Here is a 27284-nt window from a genome sequence, read left to right as displayed (position 1 = left end):
ACTTTATTTTTCCAAACACTTGACAATTTCTTTACTACTACAACATATAACCCTTTTACTTGCTCTCTAAATGTTATACTTGTTTATCTACTAAAGAACAAAATATAGCATTTGAGTATTCATTTAAAAAGCTGATAGAATACCCACCTTTTGTTCCATGTAACTGGAATGTGCCAGTTACTCAGGACTTCTTAAGACATGACTTTACACAGTCATTCAGTGACATAACTTAGTGGTCAGTTTTGCAGATCACACATTATTCAATAGTAGGATTATCAGGCTGTTAGAATAAATCTATGGTAACTACAATGTGTATAAGTTTAGAACTAGGAATTTAAGGTACAATTCTAATAATCTGTAAAGTATATGCAAATTAAATTTTAAATTAACATTTTAATAGAATGATATCTTTATAATGCTTGCTTTTCCAAACAAGAAATTATATATTTGCTCCAGATATATATTAATCCCAATAAGTTTTCTCATAGAGTTTTATCAAATTACTTTTATCTTGCAATGTTATTGCAAATGGATCATTTCACAAAATATGTTCTAAGTGAATATCAAGGACATAAAACAGAAGATGTACACCTGTGATCCACAGGAAGATGTTACTATAAGACATGAGTTATTTTATATATTAAAATCTCTCTGAAAATGTCAACTGTAAAAAAACATACTACTGTCCATGAAAGTCAAATATGCAAGAGATGAAAGCTCTAGAGAGGGAGGGAGGAAGTAATACTGATAGCATGTAGCTATATAATGATTATAAATCCAACGAAAGTTTGAGAAAACAGACTGGCCCTCTGGCAGATGCCTATGTTGGGTCACATTGAAATGAGTAGAGATTTTAGAACCCCTCTCTGAGTTGAAGTGACTGAATTAGGGAAGGGAACAGTCTCAAAACACAGCTGTTCTCTCTCAAAATCTGTACTAAATTTTGAATCTACAGGCAAAGAAAGCTAAACAGCTTTGCTGAAAACGTTATGAAGAGTTGAAATGAATTGTCCATGGCCTTTCAGGGCTGAGGAAAAGAAGACTTAACAGGTTTCAAATGAAATTCTTAGAAGACCACATCCTAAAGATGAACAAGACGCAATCTTGTTAAATGGTAATTTGACTCATGTCCAGGTTCATTTCTGGCAAAACTGAGGTGATCATCCTCAAATTTCTGTTACAGAAAATAAAGAATTTTTCTTTTGAGGAGGGATGATAACATCATGTCCTATAGTTAATTATTCAAAATGTCCAATATAAAATAAATAGCATTAGACATATTACAAGGCAACAAAATATGGCCAACATTTAAGATAATGTTCAAGATAAAACCATGTCATAGATGTAGAACTTGAGGTGATTTAGGAATTAGAGATATTTAAACAAGGACTTCAAAATAATATAAAATATATGTCTAAAATAATAAGGGAAAGAATGTACAAAATAGAGAAGAAAATAATATTATAAAAGATTTGAATGTACTAAAAAGGCTAAATAAACATTACAGAAGTGAAAATAACCATATTTGAAATTAACTTAATAAATAGACTATTGAAATGTTAGACACAGCAGTAACAACTGGAAGTCAAATAAACACAGGTCATTAAAATTTCAAAATTAAAGCACAGAAATAGAACAAAAGCAAAAATGATTAAAGCATAAGGGACACATGAAACATTCTCTAAAAGAAAAAAGTAAGCACAACTACAAGGAAGGACTTAGTAAAAATGAGAACATATACAAATGAAAATAAAATAAATGTACAATAAAGAATACTTACAAGGGGGCCTAGGTGACTCAGTTGGTTAAGCATCTGCCTTTGACTCAGGTCATGGTCTCAGGGTCCTGCTATCCAGACTCGCTTCTGCTCCTTGCTCATCAGGGAGTCTGCTTCTCCTTCTCCCTCTGTCCCCTGCTCATTCTCTCTGTCTCTCTCACTTACTATCTCTCTCTCTCAAATTAATAAATAAAATCTTTAAGTAAAAAAGAATACCTACAAAATAAAAGCTGATCCTGTAAAAGATTAGTAAAACATGATGTACGTCTAGAAAGGCTAGGTAGAGAGAGAGAGAGAGTGAGTGAGACAGGGAGAGAGAAAGAATAATCATTATCAAAAATAAAAATGGGGACATTAATACAGATCTTACAGTCACCAAAAGAAAATAAAAAGTTGAAATGAATACATTTCATAAAATAAAAAAGAACAAATACCTAAAAAAATCCTACGACTAAAAAAGTTAGCAGAAGAAAATAAAGAAAAATCTGAACACTGATGATGTTAAATATCTTTTTATAAATCACCATCACAAAGAAAACAAAGGCCTGGATATTTTATCAGAAATTTTTCCCAGTCATTTACAGAGACCAAAAAAAAAATAAAAAAAAATAAAAGTACTAATCTTCCACAGACTAGGAAAAAAAAAAATCTCTTAGCAAATTTTATGATGCCTAGTAACCTTTATTCTAAAGCTTAAAAAGGACATAAAAGAAGAACTCATAAGACATAAAACACACGTTAACAAATTCAAAAGAATAGAAATGATACATTGTTTATTCTTATATCACAATAGAATTAAACTGGAAATCAGTAACAGAGAAATAGCTGGAAAATCCCCAATTACTTGGAAACAAAGCAAAATACTTCTGAAAAACATAGTCAAAAAGAAGTTCCAAGAAAGTTTTAAAATATTTTGATCTAAATGAAAATGAAATACAACTAAAAATTTGTGGAGCGAAACAACAACAATGCTTACAGGGAAACTTATTGAATTTTTATTTAATACGTGTGTTAGAAAAGAAAGGTCTAATATTAATAATCTAAGCTTCCAACTTAGGAAACTAGAAAAAAAGAGCAAATTAAAACTAAAGTAAGCAAAAGAAAAGAAATAATAAGAATTAAAGCAGAATCATTGTAGTTGAATGCAAGAAATCAATTAGATAAAATCAATGAAACCAAAATTTGGTTCATTGAAAAGGTCAATAAAATCAATAAACCTCTAGTCAGGTTAACTAAAAAAAGGAAAAATGAAAGAGGGAAATCACTACAGATCCCATGGATGTCAAAAGATAAAGTACATGTACACAAGCACATACAAACCAACCAAATTATAGCAAGATATAGAAAATAAAATCAAGATATATATATGAAATATACCATGTCATAATCAAACTAAGTTTGTTTCAGAAATGCAAGGCTAGCTTATCACTTAAAACTCAATATGCTTTATCATATTAATTGAGAAAAGCAGAAATTCATATGATTTTCTTTATAGTTGCAAATCAAACTTCTGACAAAATTCAACCTCTATTCATGATTTTTAAAAACTTATTTAGTAAACCAAACATAGATGACAATTTCTTTAAGCTGTTACTTTAAATGGCAAAATACCAAAATGGCAAACATCATGAGCAATAATGAAATAGTAAATATTTTCTTTGAGTTTGGAAATGAAACAAAAATGCCCACATTTGTCAGTATTGTAGTAGAGATCCTCATCACTGTATTCAGGTAAGAAATATAAGTAAAAGACATAAAGAATTGGATACAAATTCAGTACACAAAATCAATAGAATTTCTGCACACCAAGAACAAATAATATGAAAATCAGAGCTTAAATATTATTTAAAATATTACATATGGGGATGCCTGGGTGTGTCAGTTGTTTAAGCATCTGAGTCTTGGTTTCAGCTCAGGTTGTGATCTCAGGGTCATGGGATCAAGCCTTGTATCATTCTCTGAGCTCAGTGTGGAGTCTGCTTGTCTCTCTCCTTCTCCCTCTCCCTCTGCTCTCCCCACCTCCTTCTCTCCCTGCTCTCTCTCTCTCTAATAAATAAATAAATATATCTTTAGAAACATATAGGATTGTATATGATGAATTCCTAGAAAAAAAAAATCTAAAATTGTATGAGATCTTGACACCAACTAAGTATAAAACATTACTAGGACAAGTTAAAGAACTAAATACATAGATTGGAAGTTGCAATATTTTATAGATGTTGACTTTCCAAATGTAATCCGTAGATGCAGTTCAGTAGCAATCAAAATGTATTCAAGCTCTACAACTGGAAATTTACAATTTAATTTTAATGATTAACAGTGAAAAGAGCCAAAAAAGACAAGCTAAACTTAAGGAAGAGTATAGCTGAAGGAATTTGTAATGCCAAATAGTCACACCTATTTAACCTTGTGTTAAAAGGACAGTGTGGTATTGGCATATATTAAAACATATGATGAAATAGTTTTCAGACATAAAAATGTATGAAATACCAATACATTCTACAACAGGGATGACCCTTGAAAACATCTTAAGCTAAAGAAGCCAGGCACAAAAGTTTATATGTAGGACAATTCCATTTATATGAAATATTTAGACCAGGCAAATTCATATACAGAAAGCAGATTGAAGGAGATGTGTGGATGGGAGAATGGAGAGTAACTGCTGAATGGGTATAGGGTTTTTCTTGGGCTGATGAAAAAGTTCTGGAACTAAATGGGAAGAAATCAGAGAGGGAGACAAACCATGAAAGACTCTGAACTATAGGAAACAAACTAAAGGTTGCTGGAGGTGAGGTCAGGTTGGGGATGGGGTAACTGGGTGATGGGCATTAAGAAGGGCACACACATAATGTGATGAGCACTGGGTGTTATATGCAACTGATGAGTTACTGAACTCTACATATGAAACTAATTATGTACTAAATGTTGGCTAATTGAATTTAAATAATTTTTTTTAAAAAACAAAACATAACAAAAACTATGCATAGAAACAGAACCACCCTGACTCATGACAAAAGGGACACATGTTAAAAATATACATTGACCTATACAACATACTCTACACATGTATGTATGTATGTACACATGCATTCAGCTCAGAAGGATTATAGATTGCAGAGTGGAAGGTATCTTAAAAATGCTTTAGGGGAAAGCGTATGAGGATATTTCTTGACCGCGGAATAAGAAAACTTCTTTAAACAGAATACAAAGATGCTTACCATAAATAAAAAGTTTGGTGAATTTGATAAATTAGGAACTTTTGTTTATCAAAATACTGTTATGAAAGAGAATAAATACCACCCAAAGCAATAAATGATATTCCTCTCTCTATATATATGAATCCTTGTATATTGCCAAAATAAACAGAACATTACTAGTACCTCAAGAAATATTACTCATGTCCATCCTAGTCATTATCAAACCATTGTTCCCTTAAGAGTCACACTATCCTGACTTCTAACATCACAAATGATACTTATTTTCTTCATTTAAGTGGAATAGTATATATATATAATATCTAGTTTATTTCACTCAACATAATTTTTGTAAGATGGTCTGTACTGTTGTACTGTATGGAATCTCACTGTATGATTAGACCACATTTTATTATCTTTCCTATTACATTGTAGACATTTGGATATTCTAGACATAAGGGTATTCTAAACTATTAATATTAAATATTTTTAACAATTGTATTTTGTCAATATAGGAACAAAACCACCCAAGGTAATGTACTCAATTACAGATCTTACTTGCAGATAGTTTGACAAATTGGTTGCACCAATATATAATTCCTTCAGAAATACATGAGATTTCCAGTTCTATATCTTCACCAACACTGTCACCCCTTCCAAGGACTATAGGGGAGTGGGGTGATGTCAACCAATGGGCTCTTGATTATGTCAGGAGCTAATGGAAATGCTCAGAGAAATAATTATGAATATAAAAGCTTGTTGATAGTTCAAGACAGGTCAGTGGAAAGATATGGGTGGCGAACATGACTGAGGTTAAGAAAATGTAGAGCAATAGGAGGATAAAAATTTAGAGGATTCACACTGAATGATGATAATATGGAATTAAGGCATGACTGTTTAGTTGCAGTTGTCCCTTTGAGAAGTATCAGCAGTGAGGCTAGAATCAAAGGACTTATCTCACCTCACATGACTTAAATAATCTATAGGTGTTTGTAAAATAGAATAATATTGCTAATAATATTGCTGACTTCCTAGATTTATAGGAAGAAATAAAGAAGAAAACGTCAACCTTGACAACATTTGGAAGATCGTAAGCTCTAAATAAAATGCTAACATTCTCTACTACCAGTTCCAATTTCCTTCCTTGGTGTCAACTGTGATCTTTGGGGATTTGGAAAGTAACAAACATAGTGAGACTAATCTGGTTTACCAACTCTTAACAGAGTTTGTTAAGACCTTGGTACCTCATGGCATTATGAGAGCATGCTAAACCTTTGTTAACCTATAAGTAAGTTTTTAGCATGATTCTCTATAATTTTGTTTAAATATTGGAATTCTATATGGTCAATGTCAAATATTATAGCACTGGTTCTCTGCTAAATGAAAATTTATCAATGATTACTGAAACATATAAACATACTCCGTTTTTAATCTCAGTATAACCCCTTTTGGCAGCATTACTCCTCCCCCTCCCCAGACTCCCAAAAAAGGAACAGTGAATGACATTTACAAACTATAACAAAGATTTTGCTAAGCAGTAATTGTCATAGAGGACAACAATTAGACTGCTGATCAAAGAACATTCCAGCTCCCTATAAAATTCAGCCATTCACACTAGTGAGTTGGGAAGTGTCTTCCAAACTGATAAGAAGAGGCTTGCAGTGGGGAATCCAGAGGCTGTGGAAACAAAAGAGGAAAACAGTACCTATCTTGTTAATTTGTACCAAGTCAATAAAGACTCAGCAACAAGAATATTGGTCAAATCCCTGAGAAATTTTTTCTATGTAATTAGGGAATTTAAGAATGAGAACACTGCTTGTCCCATGAAACTCTCATTTTTTTAAAAAATAAAGATTTTTTTAAAAAGTTATACAAAGTCCAAGCCAAATCATTCTGAGAAGGCATATCTTCCTTAAAAGTCTGTAAAAGAATTTCCCAACTTTATCAAAGTCATTACTTATTTAGGAATTCAAGAAAAGTCTAATTGTGGTTTTCAGATGAAGATTTATATTGGTGAAAAAGAATCATTAGGTGGAGGAGTCAAGATGGCAGAGAAGTAGCAGGCTGAGACTACATCAAGTAGCAGGAGATCAGCTAGATAGCTTATCAAACCATTGCAAACGCCTACAAATCCAACAGGAGATTGAAGAGAAGAAGAACAGCAATTCTAGAAACAGAAAATTGGCTACTTTATGAAAGGTAGGACTGGCGGAGAAGTGAATCCAAAGTGACGGGAAGATAGACTGCAGGGGGAGGGGCCAGCTCCCGGCAAACGGTGGAGCAATGGAGCACAAAATCAGGACATTTAAAAGTCTGAGCCACTGAGGGACATAGCTCCAGAGGCTAAACCGGGGTGAAGCCCACGTGGGGCCAGCATGGCCTCAGGTCCCGCAGAGTCACAGAAGGATCGGGGGTGTCTGAGCATCACAGAGCTCTCAGGTATTAGACCAGGGAAACCAGCTACAGAGACAGAGCTGAAGAGTGAGCTCTCAGCTAGGGGTTACCTTGAACTGGTCACAGACTGGGTGAGCTCGGAGCGCAGCCAGAGGCCAGTGAGACGGGAGTGATTGGGCTCTTTTCTCTGAAGGCCACTGAGCAGTGGGGCCCCGAGCTCTTGGCTCCTCTGGGCTGGAGACTGGGAGGCTGCCATTTTCATTCCTGTACTCCAGAACTCTACGGAAAGTGTTTAGGGAACAAAAACTCCCGAGAGTGAACCCGAGCAGATTACTTAGCCCGGCCCCTGGTAAGGGCGGTGCAATTCCGCCTTGGCAAAGACACTTGAGAATGACTACAACAGGCCCCTCCCCCAGTAGAATCAACAAGAAATACAGCCAAGACAAAGTTCACCTACCAAAGAGAACAGCAGAATTCCAGTGGAGGAAAAAGCAAAGCACGGAACTCATGGCTTTCTCCCCATGAATCTCTAGTCCTGCAGTTAATTTAATATTTTTAATTTAATTTTTTTTTCTTCTGCTAATTTTTTTTTAACTTTTACCCTTTTCTTTTTTAAGGTTTTTTAACTAGTTTATCTAATATATATATATTTTTTTCTTTTTTATATTTTTTCTTTATTTGTTTTCTTTTTTTATATTTATTTTTTCTGAAATTCTTTTTATCCCCTTTCTCCCTCTCACGATTTGGGGTCTCTTCTGATTTGGTTAAAGCGCATTTTCCTTGGGTCTTTGCCAACCTTTCAGTGTTTTATTTGCTCCTTCATATACTCTTATCTGGACGAAATGACAAGGTGGAAAAATTCACCACAAAAAAAAAAAGAACAAGAGGCAGTACCAAAGGCTAGGGGCCTAATCAATACAGACATTGGTAATATGTCAGATCTAGAGTTCAGAATGACGATTCTCAAGGTTCTAGCCGGGCTCGAAAAAGGCATGGAAGATATTAAAGAAACCCTCTCTGGAGAGATAAAAGTCCTTTCTGGAGAAATAAAAGAACTAAAATCTAACCAAGTTGAAATCAAAAAAGCTATTAATGAGGTGCAATCAAAAATGGAGGCTCCTACTGCTAGGATAAATGAGGCAGAAGAAAGAATTAGTGATATAGAAGACCAAATGACAGAGAATAAAGAAGCTGAGCAAAAGAGGGACAAACAACTACTGGACCACGAGGGGAGAATTCCAGAGATAAGTGACACCATAAGACAAAACAACATTAGAATAATTGGGATTCCAGAAGAAGAAGAAAGAGGGAGGGGAGCAGAAGGTATATTGAAGAGAATTTTTGTAGAGAATTTCCCTAATATGGCAAAGGGAACAAGCATCAAAATCCACGAGGCACAGAGAACCCCCCTCAAAATCAACAAGAATAGGTACACACCCCATCACCTAATAGTAAAATTTATAAGTCTTTGCAATAAAGAGAAAATCCTGAAAGCAGCCCAGGAATAGAAGTCTGTAAAATACAATGGTAAAAATATTAGATTGGCAGTGGACTTATCCACAGAGACCTGGCAGGCCAGCAAGAACTGGCATGATATATTCAGAGCACTAAATGAGAAAAACATGCAGCCAAGAATACTATATCCATCTAGGCTATCATTGAAAATAAAAGGAGAAATAAAAAGCTTCTAGGACAAACAAAAACTGAAATAAATTTCAAACACCAAACCAGCTCTACAGGAAATATTGAAAGGAGTCCTCTAAGCAAAGAGAGACCCTAAAAGTAGTAGATCAGAAAGGAACAGAGACAATATACATTAATAGTCACCTTACAGGCAATACAATGGCACTAAATTCATATCTCTCAATAGTTACCCTGAATATTAATGGGCTAAATGCCCCAATCAAAAGACACAGGGTATCAGAATGGATAAAAAAACAAAACCCATCAATATGTTGCCTACAAGAAACTCATTTTAGACACGAAGACACCTCCAGATTTAAAGAGAGGGGGTGGAAAACAATTTACCATGCTAATGGACATCAGAAGAAAGCTGGGGTGACAATCCTTATATCAGATCAATTAGATTTTAAGCCAAAGACTATAATAAGAGATGATGAAGGACACTATATCATACTCAAAGGATCTGTCCAACAAGAAGATCTAACAATTTTAAATATCTATACCCCTAACGTGGGAGCAGCCAACTATATAAACCAATTAATAACAAAATCAAAGAAACACATCGACCATAATACAATAATCGTAGGGGACTTTAACACCCCCTCACTGAAATGGACAGATCATCCAAACAAAAGATCAACAAGGAAATAAAAGCCTTAAATGACACACTGGACCAGATGAACATCACAGTTATATTCAGAACATTCCATCCCAAAGGAACAGAATACACATTCTTCTCTAGTGCACATGGGACGTTCTCCAGAATATATCATATCCTTGGTCCTAATCAGGTCTCAACCAGTATCAAAAGATGGGATCATTCCCTGCATATTTTCAGACCACAATGCTCTGAAGCTAGAACTCAATCACAAAGGAAATTGGGAAAGAACCCAAATACATGGAGGCTAAAGAGCATCCTTCTAAAGAATGAATGGGTCAACCAGGAAATTAAAGAAGAATCGAAAAAATTCATGGAAACAAATGATCGTGAAAACACAATGGTTCAAAATCTGTGGGACACAGCAAAGGCAATCCTGAGAGGAAAATATATAGCGATACAAGCCTTTCTCAAGAAACAAGAAAGGTCTCAAATACACAACCTAACCCTACACCTAAAGGAGCTGGAGAAAAAACAACAAAGAAAGCCTAAACCCAGCAGGAGAAGAGAAATCATAAAGATCAGAGCAGAAATCAATGAAATAGAAACAAAAAAAAAAAAAAATAGAACAAATTAACAAAACTAGGAGCTGGTTCTTTGAAAGGATTAATAAGATTGATAAACCCCTGGCCAGACTTAAGAAAAAGAAAAGAGAAAGGACCCAAATAAATAAAATCATGAATGAAAGAGGAAAGATCACAACTAACACCAAAGAAATACAAAAAATTATAAGAACATACTATGAGCAACTATATGCAAACAAATTTGAAAATTTGGAAGAAATGGATGCATTCTTAGAGACATATAGACTACCACAACTGAACCAGGAAGAAATAGAAAACTGAAAAGACACATAACCAGTAAGGAGATTGAAAGAGTCATCAAAAATCTCCAAACAAACAAGAGCCCAGGGCCAGATGGCTTCCCAGGGGAATTCTACCAAACATTTAAAGAAGAACTAATTCCTATTCTCCTAAAACTGTTCCAAAAAATAGAAATGGAAGGAATACTTCCAAACTCATTTTATGAGGCAAGCATCACCTTGATCCCCAAACCAGACAAGGATCCCATCAAAAAAGAGAATTATAGACCAATATCCTTAATGAACACAGATGCGAAAATTCTCACCAAAATACTAGTCAATAGGATTCCACAGTACATTAAAGTTACAATAAATACAACAGTACATTAAATGTACAATAATACATTAAAAGGATTATTCACCACGACCAAGTGGGATTTATTCCAGGGCTGCAAGGTTGGTTCAGCATCCGCAAATCAATCAATGTGATACAACACATTAATAAAAGAAAGAACAAGAACCATATGATACTCTCAATAGATGCTGAAAAAGCATTTGACAAAGTACAGCATCCCTTCCTGATCAAAACTCTTCAAAGTGTAGGGATAGAGGCCATATACCTCAATATTATCAAAGCCATCTATCAAAAACCCACCACAAATATCATTCTCAATGGAGAAAAACTTAAAGCTTTTCTGCTAAGGTCAGGAACATGGCAGGGATGTCCATTATCACCACTGCTATTCAACATAGTACTAGAAGTCCTAGCCTCAGCCATCAGACAACAAAAAGAAATTAAAGGCATCCAAATCGGCAAAGAAGAAGTCAAACTATCACTCTTTGCAGATGATATGATACTATATGTGGAAAACCCCAAAGACTCCACTCCAAAACTGCTAGAACTTGTACAGGAATTCAGTGAATTGTCAGGATATAAAATCAATGCACAGAAACCAGTTGCATTTCTCTACACCAACAACAAGACAGAAGAAAGAGAAATTAAGGAGTCAGTCCCATTTACAATTGCACCCAAAACTATAAGATACCTAGGAATAAACCTAACCAAAGAGGCTAAGAATCTATACTCAGAAAACTATAAAGTACTCATGAAAGAAATTGAGGAAGACACAAAGAAATGGAAAAAATGTTCCATGCTCCTGGATTGGAAGAATAAATATTGTGAAAATGTCTATGCTACCTAAAGAAATCTACACATGTAATGCAATCCCTATCAAAATCCCACCTATTTTTTTCAAAAAAAATGGAACAAATAAACCTAAAATTTATATGGAACCAGAAAAGACCTCGAATAGCCAAAGGAATATTGAAAAAGAAAGCCAAAGTCGGTGGCGTCACAATTCCGGACTTCAAGCTCTATTACAAAGCTGTCATGATCAAGACAGCATGGTACTGGCACAAAAACAGACACATAGATCAATGGAACAGAATAGAGAGCCCAGAAATTGACCCTCAACTCTATGGTCAACTAATCTTCGACAAAGCAGGAAAGAATGTCCAATGGAAAAAAGACAACCTCTTCAATAAATAGTGTTGGGAAAATTGGACAGCCACATGCAGAAAAATGAAATTGGACCATTTCATTACACCACACACAAAAATAGACTCCAAATGGATGAAGGACCTCAATGTGAGAAAGGAATCCATCAAAATCCTTGAGGAGAACACAGGCAGCAACCTCTTCAACCTCAGCTGCAGCAACATCTTCCTAGGAACATCGCCAAAGGCAAGGGAAGCAAGGGCAAAAATGAACTATTGGGATTTCATCAAGATCAAAAGCTTTTGCACAGCAAAGGAAACAGTTAACAAAACAAAAGACAACTGACAGAATGGGAGAAGATATTTGCAAATGACATATCAGATAAAGGGCTAGTGTCCAGAATCTATAAAGAACTTAGCAAACTCAACACCCAAAGAACAAATAATCCAATCCAGACATGGGCAGAAGACATGAGCAGACATTTCTGTGAAGAAGACATCCAGATGGTCAACAGACACATGAAAAAGTGCTCCACATCACTCGGCATCAGGGAAATACAAATCAAAACCACAATGAGATACCACCTCACACCAGTCAGAATGGCTAAAATTAACAAGTCAGGAAATGACAGATGCTGGCGAGGATGCAGAGAAAAGGGGAACCCTCCTACACTGTTGGTGGGAATGCAAGCTGGTGCAACCACTCTGGAAAACAGCATGGAGTTTCCTCAAAAAGTTGAAAATAGAACTACCCTATGACCCAGCAATTGCACTACTGCATATTTACCCTAAAGATACAAACGTAGTGATACAAAGGGGCACATGTACCGAAATGTTTATAGCAGCAATGTCTACAATAGCCAAACTATGGAAAGATCCTAGATGTCCATCAACAGATGAATGGATAAAGAAGTATATTTGTGTATATATACACAATGGAATACTATGCAGCCATCAAAAGAAATGAAATCTTGCCATTTGGGATGATGTGGATGGAACTAGAGGGTATCATGCTTAGTGAAATAAGTCAATCGGAGAAAGACAACTATCATATGATCTCCTTGATATGAGGAAGTGGAGATGCAATGTGGGGATTAGGGGGGTAGGAGAAGAATAAATAAAACAAGATGGAATTGGGAGGGAGACAAACCATAAGTGATTCTTAATCTCACAAAGCAAACTGAGGGTTGCTGGGGGAGGGGGGTCATGAGAGGGGGGTGGGGTTATGGACATTGGGGAAGGTATGTGCTATGGTGAGTGCTGTGAAGTGTGTAAACCTAGAGATTCACAGACATATACCCCTGGGGATAAAAATACATTATATGTTTATTAAAAAAAGATTTTAAAAAAAGAATTACAAAAGGAATGTAAAATATCTCAGTAATTTTAAAATCATCACGTGTTTACAAGATATCATTTTGGATATGTTGGGTTAAGTAACATATATTATTAAAGTTAAAAAAAAAAAGAATCATTAGACAAAAGTACAGGAAAGAAAGTTAAATTAATGATACCGAATTACAAAGAAGATAAATTGTCATGATAATTCTTCCATTATATGTTCATGAAATAGAACCGCAGCACACCACCTACTGAGTATAGCTGACCTTTGAACAGTGTGGGGTTAGGCAAAAGTCACAGTGTAACTTTATGTCCCCAAAAATGTAATAACTGAAAGAACCCTGTGGTAGGTGCGGAGCAGAACAGCTGCCAAACCAGTAGGGAAGAAGCATTCCTAAGACCTCCAAGGCCCACTGGAACCCCAGCCTTAGCCCCTGGGAGCAGTCCCTCATGGCCCCATTGATGTGGGGAGGCGGCCATAGAGCAGGTGCAGCTCCCACTTCCACCACCACTGCTTCTCCTGCAACCCTGTTGACTCCCGAGTCTAGGCTGGAGCTGGGGGAGTAGCATGAGTGCTTAGAGACTTCCAGAAATGGCCATGACTCTTTTTTTAGAGGGCGTCACCACGCTGCTGTTGAACACCTTGCAACACCAGGACCTGGAGAAACAGGAGGCTGACCCTGTATGTAGAGCAGATGGCTTTGAAATTTGTGCTTCAGTGGACTTGCATGTCTTTGACTGCAACTGTAGCATTTGTAAGAAGAGGCAAATAGACACTTTAACAGCTTCTCCCTTCAAGCTCCAGAAGGGAGTCAAAAGAATGAACACATACCCATTCAACACACACAAAACACAACACACACTGTGGTATGCAGAGTTTTTATACTCCCCACTCAAACCGTAGAGACTTGGAATCTGCACACATTGCCCGCGTGAGTGCGGAGTGTGACCATTGAGGAATTCAGTGACAGCGATTGCGACCACCTCTCTGGTGTTCCTAACATGGCTGCTGGCTCGGTTTGGCCAGCAGCCATCTGGGTTTCTGCAGTTCGCTCCAACTACCAGTCTCTTTCAGCAGCTTTCTATCCTTCCTCAGCCCAGATTTTCATGGGGACTGGTTGACGTCCTTGTTTCTTTTCTTAGCTTTTGTGTGATCTTTTAGAAAAATACGTATTTTTAACATTAAAGAAAATAAATCCACATATAAGTGACCCCATGCAGTTCAAACCCATGTTATCCAAGGGTCAACTGTAGATTTCTCTAGCACTGAAAAATCACATCCTTTCGCATCAGTTACATTACTTTCAATTTGACGTTTATTTGTCTCTAATTGCTTTTTGGACACTAAAATTGCTATCAATTCTATTAACTGAAATGATTATAATAAAAAATGTCATTTTAGGTGAAATTCATCTTTGTAACTCTGCCACTTGCTGTATTTGTCCCTCCAATTTCCCAAACAGAAAACTAAATGCTTTCTGATTTCAGAACATTTGTGACATTCAGTCTTTCCTCTCCATCCTGCCAAGATGTTTCTCATTTGAATAACCACAGCCCCTCTACCCCTTATCTGTGGTTTCCCTTTTTTTTTTTTAATAAAGATTTTATTTATTTATTTGACAGACAGAGATCACAAGTAGGCAGAGAGGCAGGCAGAGAGAGAGGGAGGAAGCAGGTTCCCTCTGAGCAGAGAACCTGATGCGGGGCTCGATCCCAGGATCCTGAGACCATGACCTGAGCTGAAGGCAGAGGCTTTAACCCACTGAGCCACCCAGGTGCCCCTCTGTGGTTTCCCTTTTAATGGCTTCAGTTACCCCAAGTCAACCACAGTCTGGAAGCAGATGATCCTCCTTCTTACATATTGTCAGAAGGTCCATGGTAGCCTAACACTACATCGCAATGTCTCTATCATTCATCTCACTTGGATATGCAGGCATTCTATCATCTCACCTCATCACAAGAAGACGAAGATAAGTAACAGTACAGTAACATATTTTGAGAGAGGAATACACTATGTCACATAATTTTCATTATAGTAATTAGTTGTAATTGTTCTATCTTATTAGTTATTGTTGTTAAATCCTTGCTGTGCCTAATTTATAACTAAACTTTATCATAAGTATATACATATAGGGAAAAAACAGTATACATAGTATTCCGTACTCTCTGTGGTTTCAGGCTACCATAAGGGCCCTAGAGCATATCCCTCTGTACATTAAAGTGAGACTAATGTATCTTCTATCATACCACTCAGAAAAGTAAATACCCAAATGCTCTCTGTTTTCAGTGCCTTGACTGAAGAGTGACTTCACTCTTCCATTACACACTCCAAAATTGTTTCTCACTTGAATCATCCCCCATCACGCCATTAAGAAAACTCTGTAATCTTCTGACTTTTAATTATCTTGAAAGAATTGCTGATCAGTAGACACTGATACTTTGCTGTAGCTCAGAATACCAATAGATTCTCTCTTTGCAGATTTGCCTCTATCACTTACACACATTCTGTCCTATCTCTAATTTCTTCCTTAGCATCCTTAATTCCCCTTATTCTCTGAGTAGTCTAAATTTCTCCTTACAATTGTTTATAAAGTATTCTTGTCTCTCTAATTACTGATATAACCATTTCTTTCTCTCATCAAGTAGTTGGTACATACTCTCCTATCATTTATAACTTAAGCAGATTTTAACTATATCACTTCCTAGAATCTGCACACAGGTCAACAACCATACTGATGTTTTCAAGACTGATAAATAAGTTTCCATCTTGAAATTTTCTGAAACTATCCCTGTCATCTATTTTTAAGGAAAAATCCAGCATTGCATAGAAATACAGAGATTTGTTGCTTGAAGTAAACCACTCAAAATGATTCTTCCCATTCCTGCATAGAACTTACTTGGCAAATCCATCCTTTCAGGGTCTTTTATACTAACATTCAGGTTCAGCAACTTTCTTTGCTTAGGCAATATAATTTATCAAATTCAGTAATCAACCTGAGAATGGTCGTATGGTTACTGTTTAAATCCAGATTCTGGGCCAGGCTGCTTGGATTGAATCCTGGTTAGATGGTTAGTTACTACTTTCTAACCATGAGACTTTTAACAAGTTACTTAAACCTCTCTCTTCCTGAGGCTTGCATTCTGTAAGTTAAGGATATTAGCAGGGTTGTTATAACTATTATATGGGATAAATACACATAAGGCACAAGGAACAGTGTCTTCTCATTGCAAATGCTTTGTAAGTGTTAACTAATATGTAAGAATAGGATTTTAAACTGAAAAGCTAATAAAAGAGTGATTAGTTTGATATGCCTAACACACTGACATAATGCTTTGATGACCGAGACCAAAATGAGAAAACACTAGAGAGGCAACAAATCATCATTCAGTGTTAGTCAGTATAAGGAATGACTGAACTGAAAGCCAGAAAATGATGAAAGAATTTTCTTTTAGGATAAGAATAAATCGTCATTAGTGGACAGGAAATAGACCGAAAGTTTCATATTATTTGTAATAGCAAGAAATATGTCTTTTTAGGTGCTGTGTGAAAGAACCAGTTGCTACTCAGAAAGGAATTGCCTTTCTATTGCTTCCTTCAATCCATTGTGCAAAAGTTAACTTATTTATAGTCCCTTGAAGAAGCAGTAGGCATTGAAGCAAAAGTTGACTTCTACCTTTTGCAGGCAACACAACCAGCCTGAAGAAAATACACTGGCATTCTATGGACTCCTGAGTCAGCAAAATTTTTAAGACATAATGAAGATCTGAGCAGACAAGACTTATATTATTTCTTCTTAGGAGATTTGAGAGAATGAGGAGTTTGAGGATGAATGAATGTCTACATATACAGGACACTCTCCAAAGGCCAAGGTTAACTACTATTCTATATTTAAAAATTGTTAAACAGGCACATTTTTTTCTCGATTAAAAAATTCATTTGCTATCCCTCTCTCACTAAGTATAAGTCATATAATTTATTACACTGGAGAAGAGAAAGCAATTACAAATACAGTGAAAAAGAATTAGAATATGTTGTCAACAAGTTCCCAATTAACAAGAAGGAAAAGTAGATAATTCTTTTGTTTCCAGAAAGAAGGTAGAAAAAGTATAGGAGAGAGGAAAGAGAAAAGTATAACAAATTATTTTGTTGTTGTCCTTAAGGCTGAATCAAACAAAGGTGAGTATTCAATGAAAACAAAAACAAACAAACAAACAAAAAAACTCCTATAGGATGCAAGAAGGAATTCATAATTAGTGGATGTTTAGTGTACTGCTATGCACCTTGGTGTTTGACAGGAGATTGTTCTTAAGTCAAAAACAATGGCTTAACTGCAGCGCGTTAAACAATTTAGATAAGAGACTATAGTTTCTAGCACTCAGCTTTCCCAGCACTTTGAAAAGATACAAACATCCCTGGATAGTCCCACTGTGAACCAGAGGGCCTGCCCTGTGGTCCTGCAGATAGTGGCAGGTTGAATTGATTTACCAGGAACTAAATGAGAAAGCCATCAAGCTTCAGAAACGATCAAGATGATGCTAAGTCACTTGAAGGCAAACCCCAGAACTTTGACAGAACCCAGAGCATAGAACACTTCTATAGCCAACATGTATGGGATGCCCTTGACCAGGTGTATGAGGGATGTAGATAGAGGTGAGTGAAAGCCTCAAGGTTAGCAAACCAATGATCTGCTCCTTTTCAACCACCATGATGACACTTAAGCCATTCTGCAAGAACAGAAAATACCCTGGGGAATCTAAAAAAAGAGAAACAGCCCTGATAAGGAGTTAAAACTTTAATAAAAATCAGAATGGTATAAATGCAACTTTATTCTAGGCAGCCCAGCTAAATTATTACAGATCTCTGCTTCCCTTTTAGCTGAAAGTGGTCACGTAGATGTAGGTAAAGTTCGCTGAGACTTTTGGGGATTTCTTATACAGAGGACAGTTAGTCTGTTGACTGTCCTCTTTTCTGCTGCATGGAATGTGGGCATTATAGATGTAATTACAGGTGACTTCTTGTGACTCTAAAGTTAGAACCTCATGCTAATCCTGGCAGAGGAGAACACAGAAAGTCTGGGTTCTTGAGCTGCCAATTTTTTCAAATAGTACTATGTGAGAGAAAAAGTAATTTAAGCCCATATTGTTTGTGTTTTATGTTTCCTAAGTGATATAGTATTTGGCACCTAAAACTGTGATGCTGCATAGTTGTAGAACTGACTGAATGAAAAGGCTGGGAGTTAAAGAATAAGGACTAACAACAAATTCAATAGCAAATTGGAAATTTCATCTGGAAACCTGGTGACCCTTGAAATGCATTGGCAGCCTATTTGGTCAAACTTCCAGTTTCCTTTTGTTTTTTCTTTTTCTTTTTTTTTTTTATTACTCAAAAAAATCTTCATTTTTTTTTTAATTTAGCTGGTTCTGTGCTTATGCCTGCAACATTTTCACAATGATTTTCTGCTCTTCAGTAAGGAAAGCATGATTGATTCCATCACGAACACATTTAGCACATATGGAACCATCATAGACCCTGCTGACATGATATTTTTTTTTTTCCATTTTAGACAACTTCTTAAAAACTACAGGTCTTATAGCATGAACTCCTCAAAGTCAGCTAGGGCACATGCCAGAAGAGAATTTTGGTGCTTTTCCAACCTTCTAAGTATAAAGGTAAACGATTATATTACCAAGGGTTCTGGACAACCTAGTTTTGTTAGAGGCTGTATTGTAGGTCACTCTATAATGGTATGTCAAACGCTGGACCATTCTGAATGCCTATCAACATTGTCCCAAGAAGAAGCACCTTCCTTATTTTGAATAGCAGACTGAATCATCAGGTTATAGAACTAAGATGAATGTAAGCTTAGATTCAGGGTATTGGTGCATATTGGTTGTTTTGTTCTGTGTTTAGCAAAATCCTATAAAGCAGAGAAGTCAGAGTACTGCTAGTCATTCTTTAAGGTAAAGGAAATTACAACATGCTTAAGGGATTCCTGTACATTGTTAAGGGAGGCAAAATTGACTGAAATGATTAACAGTGGTTGCATGATAGGTGCCTTACCTGGAGATAAAATGAAATAGCTTCACCTGGAGATAAAGTGACATGGTATATGGTTTCACTTACTTGTGGAACATAAGGAATAACACGGAGGAGACTGTAGACTCTGAGAAACAAACAGGGTTTTGGAGAGGAAGAGAGTGGGGGGTTGGGTGAGCCTGGTGGTGGGTATTAAGGAGGGCACATATTGCATGAGCCCTGGGTGTAGTGCATAAACAATGAATTTTGGAATACTTTAAAGAAAAAGTGACATGGAATATTTTCATGTGTTCAAATGCTGGATATTTAAAGAAGATTTAATTGATCATTTGGGAGACAAAACAGTTCTATTACAACTACCGTGTGACTGCCTGGAGAGCAAAGTCAGACCCAATTATCCCTGGAATCTCCAAAATTCCCCAGGCTTTACCTGGTTAAATAATAATTATATATATATATATATATATATATATATATGTGTGTGTGTGTGTGTGTGTGTGTGTGTGTGTGTAATGGCAAGTTACTAAAAGGACATCTAAATATTTATGTTTGATGAAGTATACAGCATAGGAAGTAGAATGAAAAAGATTTGAGCTATGGCTCAAACACACCATTTAGTTGTATAGGACTGGCCAGTTACCACTTTAGTATCCGTTTCAGATTACCATAATCTGTGGTTTACTCTTTGGCAGTACTCTCTTTCACTGCCTCTTACCTTCATTGTTACATATTATTTATTTTGAAACATTTTAAGCATGAGAAAGGGAATTATATAACAAATCATTATATATGATGTGTGTTATCATATATATGTTATAGATATTATGATATATAATGTTATTATAAAACAGTATAAACAATGGGTAACCACTACTCAGGCTAAGAAATAAACCTCTATAAGCACAGCTGAAATCCTCATTCACATTTAACCCCACTACTGCCCACTCCTGCCAGAGCTAACCATACTCCTTAATTCAATTTCCCATGTGTATTCTACATTTGCTACTTATATACATGTCTCTAAATAATGTGCATAATTTTTCGTATAAGTAGTACCCTATACTGTATGCCTTCCTGAAAATTCCCTTATTTCAACTTCATATGCTTCAGGTTTATCCAACTTAATAAATGCAAATCAAGCTCACCATTTTCACCACTAGGTGAATTTCCAGTGGATGACTTCACCAAATACATTGGTTTGGGATTTTATTATTATTATTGTTGTTTTGCTCTAGCAAAAATTTCTGATACAGAAGTTATTTCTATATATTTTTTTTCTTCTATGACTTGTGGAAGAGTTTCATTATGTTATATATTTTGAGCCATAGAGTGTGGGGGTCACAGGGTATGCACATATTTAATTCCATAAGTATTTTCAAATTGCTCCCCAAAATGCCTATAAAAACTTCCACCTCCACCAGCAACAATATATAAGATTTCCTATTTCTCTATATCCTTACCACACCATTATTGGCAAACATTTAAATTACTGTCTAATTTGGGGGCATGAGAGATATTTAACTGTAGTTAAGTTTTACATATCCATTACTTCTGATAAAGTTTAAATTCTTTTCATGTATTTATAGGTTCTATAGTCTCCTCAACAAAGTTTATACATTTTGCCACTTTTGCAATTTAGCATTTTCCATCTTATTTTTGCTTGATAAGAGGGTACTTTGAAGTGTAGGTACCAATTCTCTGCTAGTTATATGAATTTCAAATGTATTCTTCCAGCCAAGAACTTGAATTTTATTCTTTTAATGTTTTCTTTTCAGACAAAGCAATCAATATTAACATAATCAAATTAATCATACATTTTTCTATATGTTTTTGTTTTCAGATACATTAGTAAATACTCCATACCCTTTGGTCATGAAGAATATTCATATGTTCTACTAATTTTTTGTTTTCTTACACAGAACTATTTAATACCCAAAAATTTTGTATATGATATGAAGTAAAGATTCAGTTTTTATTTATTTCTTTTTTTTAAATTTTATTTATTTATTTGACAGAGAGAGAGAGAGCGCAAGTAGGTGGAGTAGCAGGCAGAGGGAGAGGGAGAAACAGGTTCCCTGCTGAGTAAGGAGCCCAACAAGAGGTTGCATCCCAGGACCCTGGGATCATGACCTGAGCCAAAGGCAGTTGCTTAACCAACTGAGCCACCCAGGTGCCCAAGATTCACTTTTTAAAATGGAAAATTATCATGGTGCATGGGTGGCTCAGTTGTTGATCATCTGCTTTCAGTTCAGGTTAGGATCCCAGGGTTCTGGGATTGAGCCCCACATCAGACTCCTGCTCAGCAGGAAGCCTGCTTCTCCTTCTCCTGCTCCCCCGCTTGCGTTCCCTTTTTCGCTATCTCTGGCTGTCAAATAAGTAAAATCTTTAAAAAAATATATGAAATTAAAAAAAAAAACAAAATAAATGAAATTAAAATATAGAAAACTATCTTTAGCATTACTTGATTTTTTTTTCTTTTTCTTTCTTTTTTTAAGTTTCATTTATTTATTTGAGAGAGTGAGTGCAGGAGGAGGGGAAGAGGGAGAGAATCCTTAAGCAGATTCCCCTCTGAGCACAGAGCCCAACACAGGGTTCTATCCTAGGACCCTGAGATCATAGCCTGAGCCAAAGCCAAGAGTCAGACGCCTAACTGAGCCATCCAGGTACCCCAAATTGTTCTTCTCTCTTCATGATTTGTAATCTACCTCTGTCATATGTAGTGTTCAGAGACACATGGTTACATATCTGGACTCTTCTGTGGCATTATTTGTCTTTACCACAGCAAAATTCCAGTGTCTCAATTACCATTGCTTTATGGAGTGTCTTAGCATGTACCATTGTATCGACTGCTTCTTTATTCTTCCTTACAATTGTCTTGTCTGTCATTGGGGTACTAGTTCATTTATATTTTCCTATCAGCTTCTCAAGGTCCAGCAAAAAAATTGAGAGTTTGATAAGAATTATAATTAATTTATCCCCTAGTTTGGGGAGAATCAGTATTTTTGTAGTAATGAATCTTTCTTGTGTATGTCTGTTCATTTGTTAATATCATGTTTTATATCATTAACAAAGTTTATTATTAACAATTGTTATTATTATTAACAAAGTTTAAAAAGTCTTTCTCCATAAAGGTCTTAGACATCTATTGTCAAATGCATTTCTATATATATCATATTATAAATGTTATCCATTAAAAATCATATTTTCTTACTCTTTTTTATCTAGTGAATAGGAATGTAATTAATGGCAGAATGATTTTGTAGTTAAGAAATCTACTTAAAATATTATCTACTCTATTAACGTGTTAGTATATTATCATTGTTCCTTCTCTCCAGTCCCTAAACTATATTTCTTACCTTTGTCTTCCTGAATTGACTAAGGCATCAGATGTAATGTTGAATGTGTTAGGAAGAGACATTTGTTCCCATTCTTTGCTTTTAAAGAATATGCTTCCAAGATTTCAGCATTAAATGCTATGCTGTTCTTCATTAGCTTTGAGAAGTGTTCTACTATCTTCAGTTTGCTAAAAGTTTTTGTGATAAACGGGTATTGGTTGTTTATAAAGGCCTTTTCCACAATGTGTTTCTAATCATACATATTTCTCTCTTTTAAATTTTAAATAAGGAAAATCATATAGGTAGATTATCTAATAAGCCTACCCATCCTTGCATGCCTCAGATGAACCCTACTTAATCACAATATACTATATTTAGTATATTGCTGGGTTTATTTTGCTAAAATTTGTATAATGCTTACCTTTGTTCCTACTGGCATTAACCCAATGAAGACTACACCAGATTTTCTGCCAAAAAAATGTAAAAAAGAAAAAAGAAAGAACAATTTTGGAACACAAAGTGTATAAAATTTTCAAGGTGCTTTACATGGCTTTCACTTAAATTTCAAAACAGCTTTATAAGGTAGGTGGTCCTTATGACTCATTTTTAGTTAAAGCTTAAGAAGGTAGAATCACTTTCTTAAGAATGAAAATTGATTGATGAAAGAGGCATCCTTTGGAAAAACTCCATTATGTTATCTGTCAGAACTTGCTTTTGTTTTAGGCCTAGTGAAATGTTAGATTATCCAAAAACCTTCATATGTGCTTAAACATTTTTTGATCCTTTCTCTGCTTTTTTTTTTTTTTTAGATTTTATTCATGTATTTTAGAGAGAGACCAAAATCACTGTGGGGAGAGGCTAGAGAAAAAGAAAAGTCTTAAATGAACACTTCACTGAGTATGGAGCCCCACATGGGTCTTAATCTCCTGACCCTGAGATCACAACCTGAACTGAAACCAGAGGTGAAAACACGCTAAACCAACTGTGCCACCCAGGAGATCCTCCCTTCCATTTTCTGAACATTATGCCTCTAAAACTTTTCTATTTCCTTCATTTTACTTTGTAATACAACTAAATGTATACTTCTTATGCATTTGATTTGACTGTAAGCTCCAGAAAGAAGGTCAATAACTGTGTCTTATCTGTTTTTTGAAACTGAGTGCCTCGCATATTGCTTTGTAAATATAATGATTTCCAAACATATATTTTTGTAATGAATTGAATTATTCTTCCTTGAAGCCAGAGTTTATATTTTGGAGAAGCTGTTGATTTTCCCTGTGCCATATAAGAGAGAAAATTCCCTTGAGTAGTGAAGGAGAAAATTAGTTTAGAAGAGAAACAAAGTAATTAACATAGGATATAAAACAAGCAATAAAGACAGCCAAAATATAACAAACATAATGAAATTAAAATGGCATTAAGGGAAATATCAAAGTCATAAGAATCAAAAATGATAGACTAAAATTGCAATTTATTAAATTGTATATAATCAGCATTCTAAAAATAATATTTTACAACATACTTATACAAGCTCTGTTGGGCAAACTTATCAGAAAGTGAGGTAATTCAAGATCCCAAGAAAAAGGAATGAGAAGATGCAGCATTTTCTCAGCCCAGGGAAAAGACTATGAAAACCTTAGAGGAGAGAGAGGGAAAATGACATAGAAGCACCAGAATCTCTTTCACTTCAGCTGACTAGTTCCATTTTGTTATATAAAATCTATTTTTATTACTGTTTCTCTGAAAACAACTGCAACTTGGAGATCACAGTATAAGAAGTAAAGTAATATTCCCTATCTCCATTCTTACATTTTTTTAAAACTTTTATCTTAATAAAACAAGTAATACTATGCAATTATAATTCAGATTGTATTTACTGTTGCTTTTTATGAAGATAATCATCTATTCAGAGTTTACATTTGAGGCATAGTTGGATCACAATATCCACATGTCAGTCATTTTATTTTTTTTATTATTTTTATTTACTTATTTATTTTTAATTATTTTTTATTTTTTAAATGTATTCAAATAATGCATATCTCTTTTTAAAAATTTATTTATGAGAGAAACAGAGAACACAAGCTGGGGGGAGGGGCAGAGGGGGGGGGAGAAGCAGGCTCCCCACTGAAAAGGGAGCCCGATGTGGGGCTTGATCCCCAGGACCCTGCGCTCTATGACCTGAAACCAAGGCAATCACTTAACTGACTGAGCCACCAGGTGCCCCTCTCATTTACCTATTTTAAAGACACATTTTCATAATTAATTATTTAGTACTGTTTTATTTGTATAATCATATTTCCCCTTGGAAGGAAAAATATATGCATAAACATGGATGCAGATATCAACATGAACACAGACCTCATGAGCCTATATTCTAATCATGGAGCAGAACTGGGTGAGGTATTTTTGAGAACAACAAAATACAAAACCACAGTATTAATTACAATCACAAAAGCATTTTGGGGAAAATAAAATTTGGCTCGAAACTTTAGAGAATCTTTCATAATCTGTATATTAAAAGATCTATCAAATTAAAAAAGCTAGAAACTAGGTGGGCCATCACTATGAGCAAAAATGTAACTAACAATGGTGGCTAAAATGAATATGCTATTGAATGGCAAAAATATATCCAAGATAGCTATTTGATAGATGTGAAAAACCGAAAATATTGGCCAAGTGATAAGAGACTTTAAAAGTTGAGAAACTATTTTTATGTCATTTCTGCTGGATTACCAATTCTTAGAATACAGCTCACCTCTGGCACCTGAAACTGCAAACTTATTTAGAAATAGTCTTTCCAAGTGTAATCAAGTTAAGACGAGGTCACACTGGATTAGGGTAGGCTCTGTTCCAATAGCTGGTGTCCTCATAACGGAAGGGTTATATGAACACAGAGGCACATAGACATAGGGAGAATGCCATGTGACACTGGGAGCAGAGACTGGAGTGAGGCAGCTGTAAGGGAACATGAAGGTTTGCCCAAAACCACCAGAAGCAGGGAAAGAAGCAAGGAACGGATTCTCTTTATAGCCTCTAGAAGGAATCAACTCTGCAACTGCCTTGATTTCAGATTTCTAAGCTCCATAACTGTGAGAGAACAAATTTCTGTTGTTTTAAATCGCCCAATTTATAATTTGTTATGGCAACTATAGGAAACTAGTATCTCTATCTTGCATGTTATATGGACATGAATTCCAAGTGGCTCAACTAGTGTCATTTTTTATTTTAAAATAAGCAGATTTTACTGAAAGTTTCAAAGAAATATACAGGGAAATCCTGCGCATCCTTTATCCAGGGTCTCCTTCTTTTAACATCTTGCTAACTTGAGGACAGCAATAAAACTAGGAAATTGATGTTGGCACAATCTATAGATCTTATTCAGATCTCATTAATTATACATGGACTTGTGTGCGTGTGTCCGTGTGTGTGTGTATGTAATTTTATCACAAGGTTAGCTTCCTATAACCTTCCTATAGCCATCCCCACAATCAAGATACTCATCTCTATCATCACAGATTTCCTTCAAGCTACACATTTATAGCCACATCCGCCCTACTTCTTTCCCTAAATTTTGGTAACCACTAACCAGTTCTCTATTTCTATAATTATGTTATTTCATGAATGTTATATAAATATAATCATGCAATATGTATCCTTTTGATAGTGACTTTTTCACCCCACATAATTTTCTTGAGGCTCATTAAAGTTGTTGCATATGTCAATAGTTTGTTTCTTTTTATTGCCAAATAGAATTCCATGGTGTAGATACACCAGAGCTGTTGAACCATTCACCCATTGAAGAACATGTGGAGAATTTCAAGTTTTACACTATGAAAAATAAGCCTACTATGAACATTTATGGCAAGTTTTTGAGTGAAAATACATTTTTCTGGAATAAATGCCCAAATGTGGAATTGCTGGGTAATATGTTTAGTCAATTTTTAGTTTTAAAAGAAACTGCTAAACTATTTTTCTGAGGATCTCGGTCACTCTAAAATTCTCAAGTATGAGTGATCCAATTTTTCCACATTCTCACCAGCATTTGGTTTTATTGCTGTTTTTCATTTCATTCCGATTAGTATATAATAATACATTATTGTGGCTTTAATTTGCATTTTCCTAATGATAATGAATTTGAATATCTTTTCATGTGCTAATTTACCATCTGTATATTTTCTTTGGTAAGATGACTATGCATATCCTTTGCTCATTTTCTAATTGTATTGTTGTTTTCGATGTTGATTTCTGAGAATTCTTTACATGATATAGACAAAGGTGTGTATTGACTATAAAATTAATAAATGTATTCTCCAACTCTGCAGCCCGATTTTTCATTCTCTTCGAGCTTTTCAGAGACCAAAAGTTTTTAAATTTAGTGAGGTGAATTATCAATTTTTTTTTTTATGGATTATGCTTTCGACATCATATCTAAAACTCTCTACTTTGGTTTAAGCCCTAAAGATATTTCTCTACATTTTTTTCTTAAAGTTTTATAGGTTTATATTTTACTTTAAGTCCATACTCTATTTTTAGTTAATTTTTATATAAAGTGTGAGTTTTACATTG

The 27284-nt window shown here is 35.2% G+C and overlaps 1 pseudogene; it reads right to left on the bottom strand.

The window, feature by feature from the left end:
- Nucleotides 1–18752: 18752 nt before the first annotated feature.
- Nucleotides 18753–19112, bottom strand: LOC116865649 (annotated as a pseudogene).
- Nucleotides 19113–27284: the final 8172 nt, after the last annotated feature.

The sequence above is a fragment of the Lontra canadensis genome, unplaced genomic scaffold (assembly GCF_010015895.1).
Source record: "Lontra canadensis isolate GAN:19392208 unplaced genomic scaffold, GSC_riverotter_1.0 scaffold1, whole genome shotgun sequence".
Taxonomy (NCBI): domain Eukaryota; kingdom Metazoa; phylum Chordata; class Mammalia; order Carnivora; family Mustelidae; genus Lontra; species Lontra canadensis.
This window is presented reverse-complemented; position numbering and strand designations above follow the sequence as displayed.